General features: G+C 38.1%; 1 protein-coding gene across 3 annotated transcripts in view; it reads left to right on the top strand.

Moving 5' to 3' along the window:
* The first annotated feature begins 622 nt into the window (after positions 1-622).
* HDX (highly divergent homeobox) overlaps positions 623-24,697 on the top strand; it is a 198,996-nt gene continuing 174,921 nt past the window's right edge. For all 3 annotated transcript variants that reach the window (XM_074323748.2, XM_074323747.2, XM_019717595.3), the window contains exon 1: positions 623-760. The gene's annotated coding sequence lies outside the window, so the exon portion shown is untranslated. The remainder of the gene's footprint in view (positions 761-24,697) is intronic.

The raw sequence follows: 24,697 nt of genomic DNA, 5'->3' as shown, positions 1-24,697 counted from the left end.
TGTATCAAGTGAGTGTTAACTGATGTAACATATGGTTTGAATTTTTTTATGTAATGTTGTAATGGTAATCACTCAAGTAACTTCTGGCAGAACAGAGATTGAGGTTAGGTGAACAGAACCCATAACTTTAATTTCTTGCCTCAGTAGTCAGAGTCAAAAGGTCACATAAAACAGTACACTCTCTTTTACTGACAAATTCCAAACGCTCCACGAACACATTTTTGACTTTAGTAACACTGAATATATAATTGTCAATTGAACACTGGCCACAAAAGACTGTATTTCCGTATGTGATCATTTGATTTTGGCAACTTGCAACAATTCTGCTGAAAGTGAATCTCAAGTTAGAAAACCAGGCAGCACCTGCTCAAATGGCTGGCATATAACTACCAATAATTACTAGAGTCACAGGGATGCTGGGCGTTCACAGCTATTCAGGAAGGGAGAGGTAAAGAGAGGCCTGGCTTTGGACTCAGCACACATATGCGGGAAGAAGCAGCCCCACTGCAGGCAGCTATCTCCCCTCCTCCCTCCCTACTCTTGGGTTCTGGGCTGAGGCCAGGGACTGTCCGAAGCTGATCTCGGGCTCCCATTGGCCGCTGTCTTTTGTGACGTCACGATCATGATGAGAATTGATGATCGGACACGCTGATTTCATTGTCTGAGAAGGCAGTGGAGACCCAGGAAAAATCTCGCTGAATCTGCCTGCCCCAACAGTGGCCTAATCTGGGATCCTTCCCGTGACCGCACCACGCCCGAGGTAAGCAACCAGACTGGGTGGGTGTGAAGGCCGAAGGAGGGCAAGCGAAGCACCTAGCTAATGCTCTGCCCAGTGCAGGGCTCGTAGGTTCAGAGGCCTAAAGAGGCTGCCAACAAACTGATGCGGCTTTGGGGGAGTCAACTGCCTCTACCCTCCCAGTGAAGCCTGGTGGCAGCGTGAGGTTAGAAACGAGCTGAAGATAGCGACGCAGTGGGTATTGCCAGAGAGCTAAGGACCTTGCTCCGAGAGGGGGCGACGTTTGGGACGCGCTTCTGGTTTGGAGTAGGAGGAAGTGGTGCCTCTGCCTCCGAAGAAAGGAGTGTGTGTGTCCGGGGGGTGGTGAATTCCACCGCTTCTAGATTTCACTGGACAGTAGATTTCTCACAGCCCTACTCAAACGCACTGACTGTGCTGCGCCTGCGCATTAGCAACTTGGAGGGGGTAGTTCTTGGCGAGGAGAATAGGCGTGGAGTATGCGCAGGCGCTTTTTCCGTTTCGCTGGAGTGGGTGGGGCTGAGCCCTGTCTGGGCAGAATGTGGAAAGGGTTGGGGGTTGGCCCTGCGATGTTTCAAGTGCTAGTTGAACAGGGATCTGCCACTTACTTTAAATCTGGCCTACTGAGCATAAACAGACCCAATATGGGCCTGATGAATTTAGGAGGGCACATTCTTAATCTACAGATACCAGGTTTGGAATAATGCAAAGAATTCAGAGAGGCATTTGTGGAATAGAAATTACTGAGATAAGAAACAATTTGGAGGGGAAAAAACCACTAATTAGTCAAGTGAATCCAACTTTTAATCTTCAAGGAACTCTGATTTGGGGTGCCACTCAGTGATTGTGGGAGAGATGCAGAGTGAGGTCCATTGTGGAGACTCGGAGTAAGACATTTTCCTTTTTTGCCCTTTCTTTCTTTTTGGAAAGGTCTGTTATAAAGCCTTTGTCTCTGATTCCGGTTTCGTGCTAAGTTCTTTCTTCTTCCTCTGTCTCTGCTAGAACCACCAAAGGCAAATCCTGCCCAACACCCCTCCATTGGAAGGGGCTCTATTACTCACCAACCCTGAGAAACAATCTGCCTGCTTGTTCTTGGTGGAGAAATTGTACAATAGTGTTATTAATTCTGCTCTACTGTCTGATCATGAAGTCCTATTTCACAGCAGAATATGGATTTTTCTCCATTTCTCATAGGTAGTTAAGAGGTTAAGTCCTGGTGAATTTTCCTTTGAAAGCCCTCTCCTACCATTCTTCTCTTATCCTACAATCTAAACTCTCATCATCACCCATCCAGTAACTCCAGAAGCCTTCTAGCAAGCCTTCACTTGTGCCCCAAATCCTTCATTCACCCTGCCACACTAATGGCCTATGAACACTTCTTTCATCAAGTCATTTTTTTCAGCAAAATATTCTTGGCTCCCTATTTTCAATTGTCCCAAGCCCAATTCATTTCATTGTACCACATGTACCTTGTTTTACTTTATTCTTCACTACAGAACTCTCCTTAATGTCCCATGAACAGTCTACCTCCAGAAATTTGCTCCTTGCACCACTACCATTCCCTTCACCTAGGATGCTATTTCTTTGGCCTATTCAAATTTTACCCACTTTGGAAGCTTAACTCAAGTTACACCTGTCCATAAGTGCCTTCCAAGTCTAACCCAACCTTTATTAACTTCACCTTTTCTAGAACTCCTACATTTGTTCTTTTATCTGTTACTTTCTTATAGACTGCTTTATATTCCTCTTATGTACTTTGGTGTGTGTGTATGTGTTGGACTAGACTCAACTGGATTTTAAACCCTTTCTTAAAAGTTAGGCCCATGCCATCCAATTTTTTATTCTCTGCCCACAGCACTTGGATGACTATTTGCAATATCTGCAGCCATATATGATCTTTGATTCCCAATTTCTTGGGAAATGAAGTACTATTGTTATAGAGAGAACGGTATATATGTGAAAATGTATTCATCATTGGTCAAGGGACCTTCCAGTGACTGAATAAACCTGAATATGAGTCAAAGAAAAGGAAATAAAGACATCTCTATATAATGGGTGGCCTCCAAATACGTTCTGTCCCCATAAACAAGACCAAAGGAACATTATGAAAGAAGTTGTTCTGTCTGTAATTTTTTCACATATTTTCTCCATATCTTCTCTTAAAATCTATTAATTATATATATATTTTTTAATATATCTTGCAATTGCTGCTTTACATTGACTACCACTGATGGTTTTCATTTGTATGTCTCTTGAATCATAGCTAATCATTCTCATGATTGCCATAATTGCTATTGTATAGCACATCAGTAGTCACTTTCCTACCCCTTGGGCTTCAAACTGCATTGTTTCACAGATCTGTTTTATTTGGAAGAAAGTGTGATCATGGTTTAACATAGAGGTGTTTTATGGATTTCACTTGGCTGCTTCACTTTGAGGCACCATCCCAATATTACATCAAGGTATGTGGTTTAGAAACATGGATGGAGAGTAATCCAAAAGGGTATTAGAATATGTAAATTTGAAAATCATTGTCATATATTATTATAAGTGAACTATGATTGTTATTTACTATAACTGAAAAATCCTTTCTCTTTGATTTTTTTCTCTTATTACCTACATTATGTGAATCCCTCCAAAGTGTTTTAGTTTGTAGCCAGCTTGCATAATAATTAATGAGAATTACTTAGACATTTATATGTAGACGAATAGACAAAATTATTCAAAGGTAGGACACTCTAGATAGACTATAATGCTTAGCAATGTGCTGCTTATTTTAGAGAGCTTAAAGTAAAATATGAAAAAAAATAAGAGTGTGACATTTGTGCTTCTAAGGTTTATTTTACAATTGCTATCTTAATGAGAGGATGGCATTGGACTTTCTCATTTAATTTGTAAGTTTGAGCTGGAATGGATTTTCTAATGACAATCCAGTCACCTCATTTTACATATGAGAAAACTGAAGCCAGATAAGTGAAGTACCTTGCCAGCATTAATAAATGCTAATATATATTAAGCATTTAATGCCAAGAATTGTGCTGACAACTTTATATATGTTATCACATTTAAACCAACATCCCTATGAGATAGTTTCTAATATTCCCATTTTACAAATGAGAAAACAGAGGCTCAAAGTAGTTGAGTTTCTTGGGGCCACAACAAAATGGTCACAGGATGCAAATACAGGTGGGTCTATCTGAAATTTAATCACAAGCTCTACTTGACCAAGGTGATATGCAATTAATTTTTTGGCAGAGCTTTAGTGAGGATCTAAATCTCTGGAGTCCCAGTACAATGTGTGTGTGTGTGTGTGTGTGTGTGTGTGTGTGTGTGTGTGTGTGTGTTATATCATAATGTCTTCCAGGAACACCACACTATTTCTACAAAATCAGTGATTTCTAAGCTTGACCAAATGGTGTATACTTACATTTCTTTTTAAGTATTTTATTAACACTCTGTCAGTCTTGGCTGAAAAAGATGGCATGAAATTGTATATAAAATATATTTTTAAAACATTTATTTACTTATGCTTTTAAAATTGTATTATACTTCCAGAGGTAATTATATTTTTGTGTAGTGTTAATCCCCAATAGGATAAAAATATTTGAATTGTTGATTTTGGTTTTATAGTGGAGCTAGTTAACTAAACATGAAATTGGGTGTGTCTTAATATACTTCCACTGAGTACACTATATCTAGGCATACTGATTTGGAAGTAAATGGTACAAATATTAGAGAGATATATTCTGCATAAGAAGGAAGCTTGAAAGGTTAATATATACAGAAGCTGTTTTTGACATTATGAGACCTTTCCAAGCTGCATAACATCTTAAGACAATAAACTGAAACCTGTCTGTACAAGCAAATGGAGTCATCTTTATGCCAACTAGTAGCAAAATTGTCTGAATTAACCAGAGATCTAGGTACATGTCAAATGAATAAATGAGATTATATTGTGTCATTTATTTAAATTTTTTTATTAACTAAAATTTATTGGGGTGACAATTGTTAGTAAAATTACATAGGTTTCAGGTGTACAATTCTGTAATACATCATCTATATATCACATTATTTTGTCATTTAAATGCTATACTTCAAGTCTTAAAGAAATCTACAACAGCAGTTGTCCTACCTTCTTGGTCTCTTATTTCTTTAGAACTAGACTTATGTCAAATTTGGTGGATCCTTAGAATCTTTAAATGTGTTGTCAGAGTGGCAAAATTTTTGGAAAACATTTCCTCAGCCTCACTTTCCTTGGAGTTGGGAGCAATTTATTTTAAGGTTCTTAAAACAGTCATGCAAACATGTGACTTATATGCCAAAGGCAAACACTTTTCTCATGTAGATAAGCATTTGTGCATAGTGCTTTCCCGAGGTCATATGAGTGGTAAGTGACAGAGGCAGGATTTTAAAGCAGGTGTCATTATAGAGTACTTTTAACTACTAGGTTATAGGTTGGAGAGCTAGAGTGAGAGGCCCATCTTTATTTGTTGTTTTTAAAAAGTGTGTGTGTGTGTGTGTGTGTGTGTGTGTGTGTGTGTGTGCTTAATTTCCTTCTAACTTCTCTCTTGCTGAGTCTCTAATGCCTATGACATTTTCTTTTTCTCTTTGTGGAGATGAAAAAATTGTAATGGCTTCAGTGGCAGAACGCATGTAGACAGACCCATATATTAATCTTTTCTACTGTTTAGTACCAGGCAATGGTGAATGCGTTTCTTGATTGTGTTTTGTGAAAAAATAAATTGTGAGATAAGTTTTCTACTTCACTAATGTATTGTTTTAATATATTTCTTTGCATATTATGCTTTCTTACTTGTTTAGTTTGGCCTACCATTGTGTGTTTTGTGGATGAAATAGCTATGCCATTTAGGAAAGTAATTATCTGAGAACCCATTCTCCAAAGAGTTTTGCTCGTTCATAGACCAAGCATGTGTTGTGTTGAAATCTCCTCAGCAGAGTAACAATTTGAAGAGATCCAGGGCATTGTAAAATGTAGGTGAAGAAATACTTTTTACATTAGTGGGAAGTATTACATTAGGTATAGAATGCTCTGCCTTGACTCATCCCCAATATTTTAAGACAACGTGAAGTTATTTTCAAATATGTATGTAAATTAATAAATTCATCCATCAGGCATTTTATTTAGAACCTATAAGCTCACTTAAAAGATGCTAAAGGTCCTTTGAGGTTTTTGTTTTTTTTTTTTCTTTTTCCCAGCTAGTAGTACTTAATGTAGAGAGAAACATTTTTTTTTTTTAACTTACCATTGATTGTGATGTGAAACCAATTTACTTTTTTGGTAGAATTTGATGCATCTGTATCTATTAAATCCTTGCTACTCAAAGTGTGTTCCATGGAACAGCAGCATGATCATCACCTGGGAACTTCTTAGAAATTATAGAATCTCTGGTCCCACCCAAGATCTACTGAATCAGAATCTGCATTTGAATAAGATTCCCAGGGGATTCATATACACGTTAAAGTCTGAGATGAACTGATATAAAGTGAAATATAATTTCATGTACAACTTAGAATTCTAAGAGCTGGTAATCATAGAAAGAACCTGAAAATTTCCATTTTCACATGTATAAATAAATATGTAATCAAAGTATTACTTGGTTAATATATATCAGCTTTGCTCCATTCTGGAGTCAACATTATACCTACATGACAAGTAAAATTGTTAAGAGTCTGAGTGAATTCACTTATTTTGATGATAGTAATGGTCTTACATTGGAATGATATTTATCCTAATTACATGACTTGTCAACAGACTGTTACAAAAGAGTATATATGTATTTGGGTCACTGTCACAAATATATTCAAGAGGAGCTGTGTTAGTTTTCTATTTGTTGCTTAAACAAATTACCACAAACATGGTGGCTTAATACAACTCATATTATCTTACATTTCTGGTGGTTAGAGGTCTGAAATAGATCTCACTGGGTTAAAATCAAGGTGTCAACAGAACTTTCCTTTATGGAGGTTCTAAGAAGTAATCTGTTTCCTTACTTTTTCCAGTTTCTAGAGGCTACACATTCCTTGGCTTGTGGCCCCCTTCCATCTTCAAAGCTAGCAATGGCTGATCAAGTCTTTCTCACACCATATCGTTCTGACACTCTTCTGTCTCCATCTTCCACATTTAAGGATCCTTATGATAACATTGGGCCCACTCAAATAATCTAGGATAATCTCTTTATTTCAAGATCAGCTGATTAGCAAATTTAATTCCTCCTGAAACCTTAATTTTCTTTGCCATGGAAAGTAATATATTCACAGGTTCCAGGAATTAGGATATAGATATTCCTGAGTGGGGAGGGGAGCACAGAAATTGATGGCTTTTTTGGCTGGTAAGGAAAGTCAGCCTATAATCTTGTTATTGGAATAAGCAATTAGTCAGTATTATGGGTTGAATTGTGCACTCCCCAAAATAAATGGATTTATTGGGGTCCTAAGCCCCAATATCTGAAAAGATAAACTTATTTTGAAATAGAGTCACTGTAGATGTAATTAGTTAAATTAAGATGAGGTCATACTGGAGTAAAATAGGCTCCTAATCCAATATGGCTGGTGTCTTTATAAAAGGGGATACATTTGGATACAGACACAAATATAGGGAGAATATCATGTGACCATAAAGATAGCCATTTACAAACCAAGGGAAAAGGCCTAAAACAAATCTTTCCCTCACAGTCTCAGAAGGAATCAACCCTGCCAACACCTTGATTTCAGACTTCTAGGCTTCAGAACTACCGTGTTTCACCGAAAATAAGACCTAGCCGGACCATCAGCTCTAATGCGTCTTTTGGAGCAAAAATTAACATAAGACCCAGTTTCATTTTAATATAAGACCGGGTATAATATTATATAATATAATATATTTATATTATACTATAATAAAATTAATGTAAGGCCCAGTCTTATTTCGATGCAATATAAGACCAGGTCTTATATAACATAATATAATATATAATATAATATAATACCTGGTCTTATATTAATTTTTATTCTAAAAGACGCATTAGAGGTGATGGTCTGGAATTTTCGGGGAAACATGGTATGAGAAAATGAGTCTTTGTTTAAGCCACCCAGTTTTTGGTACTTTGTTACAGCAGCCCTAGCAAATGAGTATAGTCAGGATTGTCCTTTAGTTGATATCTAAGTATCATCAAAATCACTTATTTAGTAAGTTTGTGTTCTATAATATGCTTCATGTTGGACAAAGTGAATTAGACATTAAAGGGCTTATGATATATATTAGACATTTTTCATAAAACAAGTTATGAATTACATTACTTCACATCCATGGCCCTCAGTTTGTTCAACTGTGAAATGAGGGAATAATCTTCAAAATATCTAAGGGCATTTCTAGATTAAAAATTCTTTGATTCTATTTGTTAATTAATTTTAAGAACTTATTAAATCCTTACGTTAATAAAAGATATTAAGTGCACATAAAGCCTTCAAAATTGTGTTCAGCTTTTCTTCAGGAAGCGGTATCAATAATGACCATCCCTGCTGCTCATTGCCCACTTTCTAACCTTCAACTTTAAAGACAAGTAATAAAGACATTATTGAGAAACACCTTTGTTCTTTTGACTCCCTTGACCCCTTTAAAATGGTTGAAGACTTAGGTTCAGAACACAGTACATTAATGGTGCTATGCATGTAATGGTGCTTAATAAATAAATTAAAATGAGTAAATTGTCAAAATATCTGTGGTAATACCTCTATATATTGGCAGCTTTTGAAAGCAGTGACTTGGAGAGGAGAGGGTTATTCTAGAAAAAGTTTTTCTCTGATTACTCACTACTGCAAAATATATTGGAGCAATACATGTTCTCACAATTCATAGGTGAATCTGTAGTTTCTAAGTAGCCTTGAGAATCCTTTTGCAAATGGTTGTCAGTTTAAATATTAGAAATAAATATTAGAAATAAAATAACAGTTACTGAACATGGTCATGATCAAACCCTGGATAGTGTATTTCATGTGTTCAGATCTGGTTTGATTAACACCAAGGAATATAATTTTGATGAAATACCCAGGATCATGTTAGTTGAGTAACAATCTCTCCCTATGTGTCTCATATCTACGTAAGAAATATGACTAGGCAGGAGAAATGCAGTGATAACAAAAACATCAGGGGTCAAGGTTAATCCCACTTTTCAAACATATATATGTCTATGATTTGGCAATAATGTGTTTTCTATCTTAACATCACAATCTCAACATAGGGCAGTGTCTCTCAAACTGAGTTCTGCATACCCCCGGGAGTCCAAGGACACGTTTTCAGAGGTCTGCAAGTTTTATGACAATTTTTAAATTTGAGGTTTTTATTTCATTGATAATTTTGAAAAGAAAAACCCACAACATTCATGCATTCACTCACACACAGAGCCTTTCCACCAGGTATAAAGACAAAAATTCTCTCTTTTAAAAAAAATTTTTATTGTAGTTGGCTAAAAGACATTTGATGTAATTAATTGAGTACCCTAAGGTGGCGTTCCTCAAACAGAGACCCGAAGATATAGTTTTGGCTGTATAGGAAAGATTTTGTTTTTCTTTTTGTTTTCTTCTTTCAAAGAAGAAATAAAATAATCTTCTTTCTTCTTTTTTACCTGTGGCTATCAGATTTGTGTTGTGATCCACGAGGCTTTTAAGTTATTAAGCTGTTTCTTAGTCTGTTCAAAGTATTTGTGGGGTTCAATTTATGCTTCCATTATTTCATGAATTAACTAAACGCGTGTATGTTGCTTTAACACTATATATGTGTGTATTTATATATTGTTACATATATACCACTAGATATTGTGCTTTAAGGAAACTTCCTCTAAACCCCAAAGAACAGGATGTATATAGTTTCCCCCCCAAAGTTTTTGCAGACTTTTGCAGTAAAATCAGGAATGGACTATATAAATAAATAGTCCACCTCTTTGCTTCTAGGTAAAACTACCCTTAAATCTTAACATATACTATGTAAATCTGATTCAGAAAGCACTAAAAGAATATGTAGTCTAAGTGAAGAAATATGGTATTAACCTTCTTAAAACAAATTTTAATTACCAATCAAAATTCTCTCTGGGAGTGGCATGAGAGAAAAGATACAATAGGGTAGGATGGAGTTATGTGCATGATGAAAAAAGGTTAAGAGAGAAACAAAAAGGATAAATTCACAGTATAGTGAAATCCAAGAGACATATAGATTATTTTGAAATAATAAATAATTTACTAACAATCACTTTTCCAGTGTGTGACTATGGGAAATTTTATAAAGCTTCCCTGAATAGTAAATTAAAATGCAACCTACATTTTAAAGGTGTCAACCTAGAATGTGAATTGCAAGATGTTAGTGGCCAATGCTTGTGGCAATGGAAATATTTTCATAAACTAGTGAAAGGTAGACGTGATTTACTTGCACAATTTGCTTGGGGTTAGAAATGTAAAAGGAAACAATGTAGTCAACAAATATGTATGGATCAAGGTACTATTTAGCTCATCAGGAGATACTATTTATCACTGCTCATTAGTTGTCATATATTCTGTATGAGTGTATGCATATGGGATTGTATGAAAGAAGAGCTAAGGAAATCAATTATCCAGTTGAGGTCCTATTTATATTTCCGTTGTTCACCTTATTATCTGCTTGAAATTGACTTTTTTAAATTAAAGTTTATTGGGGTGACAATTGTTAGTAAAGTTACATAGGTTTCAGGTGTACAATTCTGTTTATCACATTGTGTGTTCACCACCCAGAAACAGTTCTCTTTCCATCACCATATATTTGATCCCCTTTCCCCTAATCTACCACCTCCCTCCCCCCTTACCCTCTGGTAACCACTAAACTATTGTCTGTATCTATGAGTTTTTGTTTCTTCATTTGTTTGTCTTAGTCCTTTGTTGTTTTCAGTTTTATATCCCACATATCAGTGAAATCATATGGTTCTCGACTTTTTCTATTTGATTTATTTCACTTAGCATAATAATCTCAAGATCCATCCATGTATTGCGAATGGCACTATTTCATCATTTATGACAGAATAATATTCCATTGTGTATGTATACCACATCTTCTTTATCTAATCATCTATCAAAGGACACTTTATCCGTAAAGATATATGTGCTCCAATGTTCATTGCAGTTTTATTTACAGTGGCCAAGACATAAAATTGATTATTTTTAAAAATTTGTTCAACAGAAGTCTTGATGTCTGAGTGTATGATAAGGTATTTGTAGTTTAAAGGTATTTTATTTTAACTTATTACCACTTTGTGATAAAAGCAAGTGTCGTTAAAAGCTAATAAATGATAATTTTGAAACAATCAAGTAAGTCTAGCATATTTACTTGATAATGCTTTTCATGAACAAACATTAATCCTCTTTGAATTTAGACATTAAACATATAGCTATAGACACATTGTCCTTGTGGATGTATGTCTTTTGATATGCTTATATGGAGAATATATACATAAAATTGTCTTGCAATTTGTACCCATGTCACTATGAATATATATTTAGATTTTATGTAGCTGTAAAATATTAATTACATAGAATTTTTTCATTGTTATTTATTTACTTATGATTCTTTAAGATTTTTATTAAAATACAGCCAACATACAATGTTATATTAGTTTCAGGGATACACCATAGTTATTAAATATTCATATACCTAAAGAAGTGATCACCATAATAAGTCCAGCAACCGTCTGTCACTGTACCATGCTATCACAATATTATTGATGATATTTGCCCTAAATGACTTATTTGTTTTGTACCTGGAAATTTGGACCTCTTATTCCCCTTCATCTTTCCCCCCTTTTTAGATTTTTCAATTACAGCTGACATTCAATATTATTTTATTTTAATTTCAGGTGTACAGCATAGTGGCTAGACATTTATATAATTTAAGAAGTGATCCCTCTTACTAGTCTAGTACTAATCTGGCACTATACATAGTTATTACCATAACATTTACTATATTCCTTATGCTTTACTTTACATCCCCATGACTATTTTTTTAACTACCCACTTATAGTTTTTAATCCCTTTACCTTTTTGACCCTGTCCCTCAACCTCTCCCATCTATCACCCCAACAAATCTAGTGCCCATCTGACACCATACATACTTATTACAATATTATTGACTATATCCCTTATGCTGTGCCCTACATCCTCATGATTACTATGTAACAACCAATTTGTACTTCTTAATCCCTTCCTCTTTTTTACCCACCACCCCCAAAACCTCCTCCTATCTGGCAACCATCAATATGTTTTCTGTATCTATGAATTTGTTTCTGTTTTGTTTGTTTATTTTGTTCTTTAGATTCCACATATAACCGAAATCACATTGCATCTTTCTTTCTCTGTCTTACACTCCACTCAACAAAGTACCCTCTAGGTTCATCCATGCTACTGCAGATAAGAAGAACACATTCCCCTCCATGGTTCAGCAATATTCTATTGTATACATGTACCACCTCCTCTTTATCCATTCTTCCACTGACAGACACACAGGATGCCTCCACATCTTGGCCATTGTAAACAATGCTGCAATGAACGTACGGATGCAGACGTCCCCTCAAAGTAGCATTAGGGTTTCTTCAGAAAAATAACCTGAAGTGGGATTACTGGGTCCGTTTTTGTCTCTTGTGATAGCCTTTGTTTTAAAGTCTATTCTGTCTCATATAAGTATTGCTACCCCAGATTTTTTTGTTTTGTTTTGTTTTTTGTTTCAATTTTCATGAAACATGTTTTTTCATCCCTTTACTTTCCATCTATGTGTGTGTGTTTCAGTCTGAAGTCAGTCTCTTGTAGGGAGCATATGTAAGGGTTTTGTTTTCTTCTCCATTCAGTCCTCCTATGTCTTTTCAGTGGAGCCTTTAATTCATTTACATTGAAAGTAATTGTTGATAGAGATTAGCTATTGCCGTTTTATTATTCATACTTTTTAGCTTTTTTTTTCCATCTTAAAAAAGTCCTTCTAACATTCCTATAAAACTGCTGTGGTGGTGAAGAACTCCTTTACCTTTTTCTTGCCTGGGAAGCTCTTTATCTTTCCTTTGATTCTAATGATAGCTTCCTTAGGTAGAGTAATCTTGGCTGTAGGTCTTTGCTTTTCATCACGTTGAATATTTTGTGCCATTCCCTTCTGACCTGTGAAGTTTCTATTGAGACATCAGCTAAAAATCTTATGAAAGCTCCCTTATAAGTTACTAGTTAACTTTCTCTTGCTGCTTTTAGGATTCTCTCTTTGTCTTTAACCTTTGCTGTTCTTATTATAATGTGTCTTGGTGTGGGCCTGTTTGTGTTCATCTTGTTTGGGACTCTGCACTTCCTGGACTTGTATGTCTATTTCCTTTGCCAGGTTAGGGAAGTTTTCAGTCATAATTTTTTCAAGTAGGTTTTCAATCCCATGCTTTCTCTCTTCTCCTTCTGCTACCCGTATGATGCAAATGTTGTTATGCTTGATGTTGTCCCAGAGGTCCCAAATTATCCTCATTTTGGGTGATTCATTTTTTCTTTTTGTTGTCTTGATGGGGTTTTTTCTGCTATGTTGTCTTCCAAATCGCTGATTTGATCATCTGCTTTATCTAGTCAATAGTCTGTATTCTTTATTTCAGTTATTGTATTCTTCACTTATTTTCTAACTTTTTTTTTTGGGGGGGGGGTGAATACTGGGGAACAGTGTGTTTCTCCAGGACCCATCAGCTCTAAGTTGTTGTCCTTCAATCTATTTGTAGAGGGCGCAGCTCAGCTCCAAGTCCAGTCACCATTTTCAATCTTAGTCGCAGGGTGCACAGCCCACCATCCCATGTGGGAATTGAACCAGCAACCTTGTCGTTGAGAGCTCGCGCTCTAAGCAACTGAGCTGTCCAGCCACCCCCCCCCAGTATTCTTCACTTCTGATGGGTTCCTTTTTATGGTTTCTATGTCCTATTTTATGCTTGCTATCTCTTTGTTGAAGTTCTCACTAAGTTCCTTGAGCATCCTTATAACCATTGTTTTGAACTCTATCTGGTAGATTGCTTGCCCCCATTTTGTTTAGTTCTGTTTCTGGAATTTTCTCCTGTTTTTCATTTGGGACATATTTCTTTGTTTCCTCATTATGGCTGCCTCTCTGCTTGTTTCTATGTATTAAGTAAATCTTCTATGTCTCCCAGTCTTGGCTGGGTGTCCTTATATAGTCGGTGCCCTGTGGGGCCCTGGCACAGTCTCCATAGTCATCTGCTCTGGGTGCACCAGGAGTGTCCATTGTAAGGTTGTATGTTCTCTTCTGTTATATTTGAGCCTTGATTGCTATTGGCATATCAGTGGTTGGGATTGGCCTTCAGGTTGATTGGCTGTGGGGTTTGGCCATGTCCACAGCTTTTGGGCTGCTGTGTGGGGGCTTATCCCACTGAGTAGGATTCACTCCAGTGGGCTCTGGTGCCTGTTGAGACCACCCTTTGTGTGTGTCACTGTGGGGCTAATTGGGTGGTGCTGTGCTGTGGTCTGAAGCCAATCTCCAATATGTTGGTTCTGGGGCTTCTTAAGAGGCGTTCCGGTGCAGGCCCAGGTCACCCACTCCCTGTGATTGGCCATGGATTTCCCAGTAGGAGTTATTAGGTTGGTGCAAAAGTAATTGCGGTTTAAAAGGTTAAAAATAATTTCAAAAACTGCACTAACTTTTGCACCAACCTAATACAAAGCAATCCTTGGATGTTCACTGCCTTTGCTAACCCTGGAGGTGTGTGGGAGAGGCCACACTGTGAACTGAGGATGGCTACTACCAGTACCAGGCCTGAGGTAGTTCCACAAAAAGCCAGGACACCATGAGGCCTGCTGCTTCCTCCAGCTCCCTTAAGTTTCAATCATTGATAAAGCCTAGTGTGGTACACAAGTTGGGTGAGGCAGGACCTCAGGGAGTCACTAGATTGGGAAGAACTGTGGCTGTGACCAACAGTTTCATCTAAACCCTGGTTTGGTGTCAGTGCTGAGCCTGGAGCTACACAGCAAAAAGTCTCAGAGCACAATGAGGCCAGCTGCCGCCTGCCTAGGGCCTGAGGACTCTGATAGTTTTCTAAGAAAGAATGCAATGATGGCAGGGCTGGCTGCTCTCAGAGAAAGTACCTCAGATGTTGGGCAAGATGAGTGGGGTGGCATCCCAGAGAGTCAGCATGGTGGAGCAGCAGAGCTCACCAGGCCAATCAGATTCAGATTTAGCTGTGTGAGGGTGGTCTCAACACAGCAAAGATGGCACCTGCCTTCCAGCTGCATGGGAGGAGGCTCCTTCACAGGAAGCATGGTGTGGGGCCAGAGTCCCAGAGAGCAGTTTCCAGGCTCTCGGCCTCGCATGGGGAGGTGCTGGCTCGGGCAGTGAATGACCATCAACTGTGATTGGTTGGCCATCAGCTGTAACCGGTTAGCCAATTGGCTACTGATGTAACTTCTGGACTGCGTTGATTGGTTGGTTCGTTGGTTGGTTGGCAGGCAGAGAAGTGAATGGCAGACTGCGGATCGTGTGTCTCGCCCAGCCTCCAGTGAGACTATAGTGGTATGACTCCCCTACCTATGGCTCCGTGGGTGTTCCTTTTTGTCCTAGCCACATCCTGCATTCTTATGTGGGGAGCAAGAGCTGAGACCCCACAGGCTGCCCCACACGACAAATGGCGAAGCAAGCAGGGTCTCTCGCATGACAAATGGCAACTGTCCTTCAGCTCTCACCCGAAGTCACCATACCTCAGTCTGCCCCTGGAAGCCTCTGACACCCCCGGAGTTACTGTCCCTTCACCGGAGCCCAGGGTGAGTACCTACGAGTAAGAGAGTCTGTGTGCAGGCCATTTAAGAGAACATCTGGGTTTCCTGCCACCTTCCATCCCACCCAAACAGTCGGAATCCACACTGTTTTTCAGTCAGATGTTGTGGGGGCTTCTCTTTCTGGTGCCAGTGCTCTGGGCTGGGAGGCCAGTGTGGGGCTGGGGTCTCTCGCTCCTCTGTTGGGAAACTTCATGGTCAAGATATGCCTCCTGGTTCTAAACCACCAGACAGAGGTTTGGGGCCTGTTTTGCATCTCTGCCCCTCCTACCAGTTTCAATGTGGCTTCTTCTTTATATCTTTAGTTATAAAACTTCTATTCAGCCAGACTTCAGATGATTCTCCAGATTGATTGTTCTATAATTCAGTTGTAATTTTAATGTGCTTACAGACGGAAGCAGGCACAGTGCTTATCTACTCCACTATCTTGGGTCTCTGCTCAATTACATAGAATTTTAAGTGGTTTTTTTTTTTTTTTTTTTTTAATGAGGTCAGTGTACAATTTCTTTGTGCCCTAAGGAAGTCATATGATAGGTTTTTGTTAAAATTTCCTGTTTCGTATTTCCATTGACGTGATAGAGGCTTATTATATCTCTAAAATGGAAGATAAGAGATGTGTGCAATGCATTTCAGTAATTATAGCTCAATAAATAACCAATGAATATCCTTTCATAGTATTGGAATAGACACTATGTCTGTTACTTGAACTTTATATTTAGAAGATGATGAAATTTTTTTTTGCAATATTTGCAAAATCTAGTAAGTTAATTACAAAAGAAGGTAAATAGAGAGAACTGTTTTTTGTAAAGATGATAATTAACTGTAAATGAGTGACTAAAGTGACAGCTTCTGAAAACAGATTTATAATAGCAATTATTTTACACATGTTAAAATTTCATTAAGTTTAAAGTGTTTGTTGCTTCACAAATTTGGCTGGGAGCTTCTCAGTTATAATCTGAATCCAGCCCCCTACATGGAAAGCAGGAAGAGTCCAAAAAAAGAGGCAGACCATTTAAGATTGGTAGGTTGTAGGTTTTTACAAATAAGGGAATTTACTTATGAGGCTCATCTTGGGTGGCTATAAGATGATTCGATTTCTGCACCTGCCTGCCATAATCTAAAAGTTTATATAGAGGCCTTAACTGGTTGATTCATGTACCAACTCCAGATAGCCTCAATACCGCATTTATATCTCAAGACTGTATCCTGGGAGCAGCTTCTGGGAGCTTGAAGACAAGAGAAATATACATTTCAAAGATAGAAGAGGGAATGAAGATCTTCCAATCACCAGTGTCCAGCTGGAGGGGTCAACTGTCAGTCATGTCTTCTGATGACCTCCCCCAATATTTTATATCCCATGGCCAACTCTTATAATCTCACATGCACCCCTCTTTTGCAGTGGGTCCTGAGTAGTCAGCAAGGGGTTTTATTAGCATGAAGGTGGCTCATTTGGTGGATATCTGGCTACATTGGAGGCAGGTGCCATACCAACAAAATGGGCACAGGCAAAAGAAAATACAAGTTAAGAAAATAATTTCCAAAATCAGTGACAACTTTTTCCATTAAGAGCTCCGTTATCTGAACCATTGATTTACTAAGTTACTGAAGTTGGGGGTCAGATCACTCCAGGCATTCACTTGTGTTTTTATATTATTTAATAAAGACACATTAACAGACTCATAAGGTATGAACACTAAACATTCAATAATGTCCAAGGCCATTCTATTTTGGAGGACAGATTTTTTTCATTAGAAACATTTCAGTGATCAGTAAGGATAGGCTTTGTTGGCTATTATTCTAGGCTTGATGAGTGAATTTAGTAAGGACTTCTATTTATGCTGTAATGTCCCCCAGGCGAATGGAAGGAACAAAGACAGCAGCCAAAAGATCATACCAGTGGGAAAATAATATACCCACTGTGCCTTGAGGGGAGAGGAAGGTTGGCAGCTTTAGGAAATTGACCTGTTGTACATACCATACATGATGGCCAGGAGAGGCAGCACTGTCAGGCATAAGGAGATGGGCTAGGGGTGGGATCTGCCAGATCACAACCCTCATTTTCTCCCCTCTTTCATTGGTGCATTTTCCATTCCAGGTATAGTGCATTTTAATAAGTCCAGCTTGCAGCAGGACAGTGCAATCCCAGTAGAGATTGAATAGTTCCCATTCGCCCATGGGTTTGAAGTAACTCACCCACTTTGGTGGGATGTCCCGTTGTAAATTCCAGTATACAATTCCTTTCCCAGGTGTGATGGGGCTTGGTATTCTCAGCAGCATAGCATGTTGATCTATGGTGAGAGTTAGGGCAATGGTTGTTTCTAGCAATTTCCTTACCTTTATGGCACTGGGTATCTCAGCAGTTGCCCCAGTACTGGTTGATCATTCAAATGTGTTAAAGTCTGGGACAGTGCTTTAGTCCACCTGGCCAAGGTGGTTTTACTTGTTAGTAAATTAATCTGCTGCTTTAATATCCCATTTTCCCTTTTTACCAACCCTGTTGCTTGCAGGTTATACGGGAAATGGAACCTCCATTCAGTGTCATGTTCTTTTGCTTGCTCTTGTATATATCATGACTTTTGGAATGCAACACCTGATCATTATCTATTTGGCAAGAAAATATATACATGGTATTCAGCTTCTCTAATCCCTTAAGGGTGGTAACCTGGTTTGCATGTCAACAGGGAAAGTTTGAGTTAGGCTAAATGCAGTGCTCACACAAACCAGGGCTTATTTAGAGCCGTCACTCACAGAGAGGGTGTCAATATAATCAATTTGTTAGCCCCTCACCAGTTGGGAACTCTGGTAGATGGTCCCAGACTCCTGTTTGGCAGTTGCCTTGGATATTGTTTAGAACATAGAGGACATGCTCTTATTGCATTAACCAAACCGTATTTTAAGGGCAACCCAGCGTCCTTGGCAGTATGCCACACCTCCAGGTACTACACTGGCTACTATTTCTTCGTACCCAGTGTCATGTATGTAATGAAGGGTCATTTGCTAAGGCTGATATTTGAATTAGGGCATCAGCTTCCTGATTGCCAGGGGATGTCATTGCCTTATGAGCTAGAACATGTAAAACAGTAAGTTCAACCTCAGACTCTTGCAGGCGGACTCAAATGTCTTTCCACATATCCTGTCCCCACAGGGCTTATTCATGATCATCCATTCCTGGGCTTCCCATTGTCCAAGCCATAGGGTTAATCTCTTTAGACTAGTCTGACAGTGCGAAGGGTTAACGACCAGGGCTCATGAGTGATCACTAACTAAACAGTTCTGATTTCAGCCCACTGGCTGCTGCAGTTCACTCCTTCCTGAGAGGCTTCACCTGGAGAAGTGTGGCATACACTGCTAGTAACTGCTGCTTTATGGGGCTATATTGGATTTTTGTCCCCTTCCAGAGCTAGAACCAAAATCCTAGGGACATTCTTCCCTTCCTTTGTCTCTGCCATGGTGTTTGGTCCATACCTTTTGGAATCATAGCCACATTTTGAAAAATGGTTGCCCTAATTGGGAGAAGCTTAGAGCTTTAATCCTCTTCACTAGTATTTTTGCCTTCTCAAATATGGCTTGTTGCTCTGATCCCCAGTCTGTATGTGCCCCTCCCTCATGACATTGTGGGGCTGTGCAGTCAGCCTTGGGGAAAAACCGGAAAGATTCATTAGTGTCCCTCCCACGTGAAGGCAAATTGATCCTAGTTGTCAGAAACCTACACTTGTCAGATTCTTTCCATCAATCTCCCAGAAGATGAAGCACCTTTGTAGGAACACTTGCAAAAGCATCAGCGTAAAGCAGTAACTGTCTGCAAAAGACAAAAGACTTAAAAATGGCCATGGTTAAAGACTGACGAGAGCTCACATACACAAAAGAAAGTGATTTAATTGACAAGTAAATTTGGTTATTTTTATAATATACATTTTATAACATTATAACATTATACTAGGACATATCAGTTTTTAAGGAATTTTGTATAGCTATACCTTGAAGAAAATTTCACATCATTTCATATTTGACATTGTTTCCCATGAAATTTAACATATACAAGAAGTTACATAGTAATTGTAAAAACTTAGCTCTTTTAATAGAGAAGGCTAAGTTTTCTTAAGTAATCAAAGACCTAATGAAGACAAAACACAGAGTGATTGTTTTCTAGGTAGTTTTCATTTAAGGGAAAGAAAAACCCGTGTTTACAATTTTTATTAAGCACAGGCCAATAATCTAAGAAAATTTTGTGTTTTTAACAGAGAAAGCCAAATGTTGGTTTTGTACCAGTGTACTTTTCATATTAAAATTCTCCTATTTTTCTAACTCAAATCAGTTTCAACCTTAGTCAGCTTGACTACACATAAAATTCCTTTTTAAGAGTTCTTTTATGAACAAGACAAACAAATGAAAAAACGAAAACTCATAGACACAGAAAATAGTTTAGTGGTTACCAGAGGGTAAGGGGGGAGGGGGATGGTAGATGAGGGTAGGGGATCAACTATATGGTGATGGAAGGAGAACTGACTCTGGGTGGTGAACACACAATGTGATATACAGATGATGTATTACAGAATTGTACACCTGAAATCTATTTAAATTTACTAACAATTGTCACCTCAATAAACTTCAATTAGAAAAAGAAGAGTTGTTTGACAAACCTACTGCAATTTTCTATATCTAATTAGGTTTTGTCCTGTTTCCTTTCTTATTTTGGAACAATCATTTTAGGTTGGTGCAAAAGTAATTGCGGTTTAAAAGGTTAAAAATAATTGCAAAAACCACAATTAATTTTGCACCACTTTCTCTTTTTTTCCTTCAATAGAAATACATCTCCATTTCTCATATCTTCTACCAAAAACACACATCCTACTTTACATATATAGTCATTTTCTTTTATCCTTATTGTTTCTAGTACTGCTGTAAAAAAAAAAATAGTTATTTTATTAATCAGCATTGGTTACAGCAGTCTGTATTTTTTTTTACAATCGACATTCAATATTATTTTATATTACTTTCAGGTGTACAGCGTACATGTTAGCCATTTATTAAGTTATCACCCCAATTAGTTTAGTACCCCCGGCACTATATATGGTTGTTGCGACATTATTGACTATATTCTCTATGCTGTACTTTTTACCCCAGGGACTATTTTGTAACTACCAATTTGCATTCTTAATCCCCTCACCGTTTTCACTCAGAGGAGCTCCCTAACTGTGCTCCTCTCTGCAACCATCAGTGTTTTCCCTGCATCTATGAGTATTTTTCTGTTTTGTTTATTTTGTTCTATAGATTCCACATATAGGTGAGATCATATGGTATTTGTCTTTCCCTGTCTGACTTATTTCACGTAGCATAATACCCTTTAGGTCCATCCATGTTGTTGGAAATGGTAAGGTTTCATTATTTTTTATGGCTGAGTAATATTTCCTTGTATATATGTACCACTTCTTCTTTACACAGTCATCTATTGATGGGCACTTGGGTTGCTTCCATATCTTGACTATTATAAATACAGCTGCAATGAACATAGAGTTACATATGTCTTTTCAAATGAGTATTTTGAATTTCTTCAGATAAATAGCCAAAAGAGGAATTGCTGGGTCATAAGGTATTTTTAACTTGTGAGGAACCTTCAAACCATTTTCCATAGTGGCTGCACCAATTTCCAATCCCACCAACAGTGTACATTAGTTCCTTTTTCTCTGTATCCTTGCCAATAGTTGTTGTTTGTTGAGTTCTTGATGATAGCCATTCGAACAGGTGTGAGGTGATATCTCATTGTGGTTTTCATTTGCATTTCTCTGATGGTTAGTGATGTTGAGCATCCCTTCATATGTCTATTGGCTATCTGTGTGTCCTCTTTGGAGAAATGTCTGTTCAGGTCTTCTGCCCATTTTTTAATCGGATTGTTAGTTTTTTTGGTGTTCACTTGTATGAGTTCTCTAAATTTTGGATATTAACACCTTATCAGAACACCTACTATTAACACCTACTACTCTGCCCTGAAGCCAGCAGAGTAGTAGATAACCACATGTCCTCTAATCTCAGATCTTCTTTCAACTTTCTAACTTGAGTTTCATCCTCTTATTGGGCAGCAGTGACCAGCTGAACTACCCACAGTGAGGCCAGCCCACTGTGGCAACCATCTGTTTCCCTTCTTTGCCACAGTGTGCAATATGTACTGCCTCAAACAAGCACATTAAAGCAGCTGGAATTTTCAGAGTGACCCCATACTCACATGGTGGTCCAAAAGCATCTGATATATGAGCCATCCCTCCCCACATATAGGCCCAATGTGGGATTTCTCCCCAGGATGCCTTTTTCCTAAAGACCATGTCTTCTGTCTCCTGGCTGGCTCACCAGTTGGTGCTTCCCAGACCTGGTCCAGAGCTTTTCAGGTGTGGTCTGAAAATGTCTTTTGTACGTAGAGGTCAGGGAGAGACAGAAGAAAGAGGCAGACTACTCCAGATTGGCAAGAAGCAGGCTTAATATGCTCGTACAAGGGAATTTACTTAGGAGGCTTGTCTTGGGGGTTGTAAAATGGCTAGATTTCTGTACCTGCCTGCCAGAATCTTAAAAGTTTATATAGAGGCCTTAACTAGGTTCAGTCATGTGTTCATTCCAGATAGTCTCAATATCTCATAACTATACCCTTGAAGTAGCCTCTAGGATCAAGGAAGGCAAGCAAAATGCACAGTCCAAGTACAGGAAGAGTGGTTGAGAAGCCTCCAAATGCCTGGGTCCTGCTTGTGGGTCAACTGGTGGCCATGTCCTCTGATGACTTCCCCCAACAGTATCAGTTCATTATTGTATATTTAGTCAACATTTTGCTAAATAAAACAGTTTAATAACTTGGTTTTTAACAGCAACATTCACCTAGTTTATTATGATATCCTTTTATTTTTAATATTAAATTTACATTAAAAATTATGAAGAGGCATCCATCTACATGGACACCATGCCCATTGGTGTTGTGCTTGATTTTGGTATTCTCCATAATTTTAATATCTCAAATTCGTATCACATAGAAGGGGCTCATAGGATCAGTCTTCCTTTTGCCATGATGATATAATAATGTATATTTTCTTCATTTGAGGTTTATTAAAATGATATAGGAATGGCTTGGCATACATTAAAGTAATTATTTTTAGTATGAAAGACCAGTTGGTTATAAAAGTTTTAACTAATAACAAAAATAGCTTTTACGTAGCACATTATAGTTTACCAAGTATTTTAATGAATATAATCAAGCTTGTGAAGAAGAGTAAGACAAGTTTTATAGCCCCATTTCCTAGATGAAGAAACTGAGTCCCAAGAGGTAATTTATTTCTGCTGAGGTCACAAAACTAGCAAGTAGTGAAGCTTAATAGGAATGGAAGTGTCCTGACTTTCAATGTAGTGCTCCAACTTCACCACTCCAAAAGGCCACATGAACTTCTGTTTACAGCCATGATGAAGTAACAGTAACAGGATTTACCCTGTTATCTTAAATATCTAAAAAAAATTATATATATATATATATATATATATATATATATATATATATATATAAAATTGTTTTTAGATATTGTGTGTGTGTATATATATATATATATATATATATATATATATATATATATCAATCAGACATTTAACAAAAAGCAGCACAGGATCATAAATCCTGAGAGAAGGGAAACAAATAAGATTAGTCCTGTGAGTGTTCCAACAGATGGCCTGGAGAAAGTATCCAGAGCACAACCAAGGGAAAGGGAACTCAAACAACGTGGAAGTATCTCTGAGTTGAGGAGATAGAGTTTAGAGTTCAAGGAAGAAAAGATGACTAAAATATGAAGGACAGAGTACTGGAGAGGAGAGAGCTCATAGAGAGTAGGAAACATCATATTGAAACAGTTCTGGAGGTTTGTACAGGGACCTCTCAATTATTTGGCTGAATACTGATTAGATCTAGTGTGTGATGAAACCATTGAGGACAAGGAAAGAACCACTAGAAGTGATCACGCAAACAGTACTCAGAATTCACACAACACCAGGAATAGTTCATATGTCTAATAACCAAACCAGAAAACCTCATATTTCATGGAACATCTAGGAAGGTCCTCAGAAGGGTATTGCCTCAGTAATGGGAAAAGTTAGCCCTAAACTAAAAGCAATTCTGCATTTGCTTAACAAAGACAACCTCAAAAAAGATCAAATGATTTCCAAGTAACTTTAAATATACCTCAGAATGAAGCCTTCAGGTATTTGAAGAATACAAAAATATCCAGTACCCAAAAACAAACTTACAATATCAGCAATTAAATGAAAAATTACCAAGCATGCAAAGAAATAGGAAAATACAGCCCATTGTGTGCTGAAAATGCAATTATAAGACAGAATGAATAATAATAGAATATAGAGTTAGTAGAGAATAATGTTAAGCGAGCTATTATAACTGTATTCTTTAAGTTCAAGAAGATCGAGGAAAGCACAAGCACAGTAAGGTAAGAAATGGAAGATTCATTAAAAGATCCAAATTGAAGAGGTCAAGGAGGTGGAAGAGTTAAACACTGTGCTTGCTCCTCTCATGACCACATCAAAATTATAAATAAACTACAGAACACTCATCTTTGAGAATTGTCTGAAGTCTAGCTGAACTAAGTCCTCAAATTAAGGACATACAGAAGAAACCAACTCGAGACTGGTAAGAGGGACCGAGACATGGACCAGGCTGATCCCATACCTGCGTGTGACTGTTAAAACTTGGGAAGGATACCTTGCCTACAGAGGTCTTTTCCAGAGGCGCAAGGGATTCGAGCCCCAAACCAGGCTCCCCAACCAAGGGTTCCAGTGACAGAGAAAGAAGTCCCCATAACTTCTGCCTGTGGAAACCAGCGGGGAGAGTGGTTGGGTGAGACAGAGAGTGGCTAGAGTCCCTGCAGTTCCTCTTAAAGGGCCCACACATGGACATACTCACTGAAGGACTCTCTCACTCTTAACTTCAGTGTTGGGGCAGCAGCTCAAAAGGTGCGAAGGACATGCAAGGAGTAACTGAGTTGTCTGGCTGTGGGATGAGGGTTGGAGGTTCCTCCCAGAGAGAAGTGCTGGCAGAATCCTTTGATTCTCTGTTGAGCCCTATCCACCACCACCCCGACCTTATGCAGACTCAGGTGGTCACCATATTTGAGT

This window comes from Rhinolophus sinicus, chromosome 18 (genome assembly GCF_057876585.1).
Source record: "Rhinolophus sinicus isolate RSI-liver-muscle chromosome 18, RSI-T2T, whole genome shotgun sequence".
In the NCBI taxonomy this organism is placed as follows: Eukaryota; Metazoa; Chordata; class Mammalia; order Chiroptera; family Rhinolophidae; genus Rhinolophus; species Rhinolophus sinicus.
Note: the sequence above shows the minus strand (reverse complement) of the source record. Positions and strands in the feature narration are given on the sequence as shown.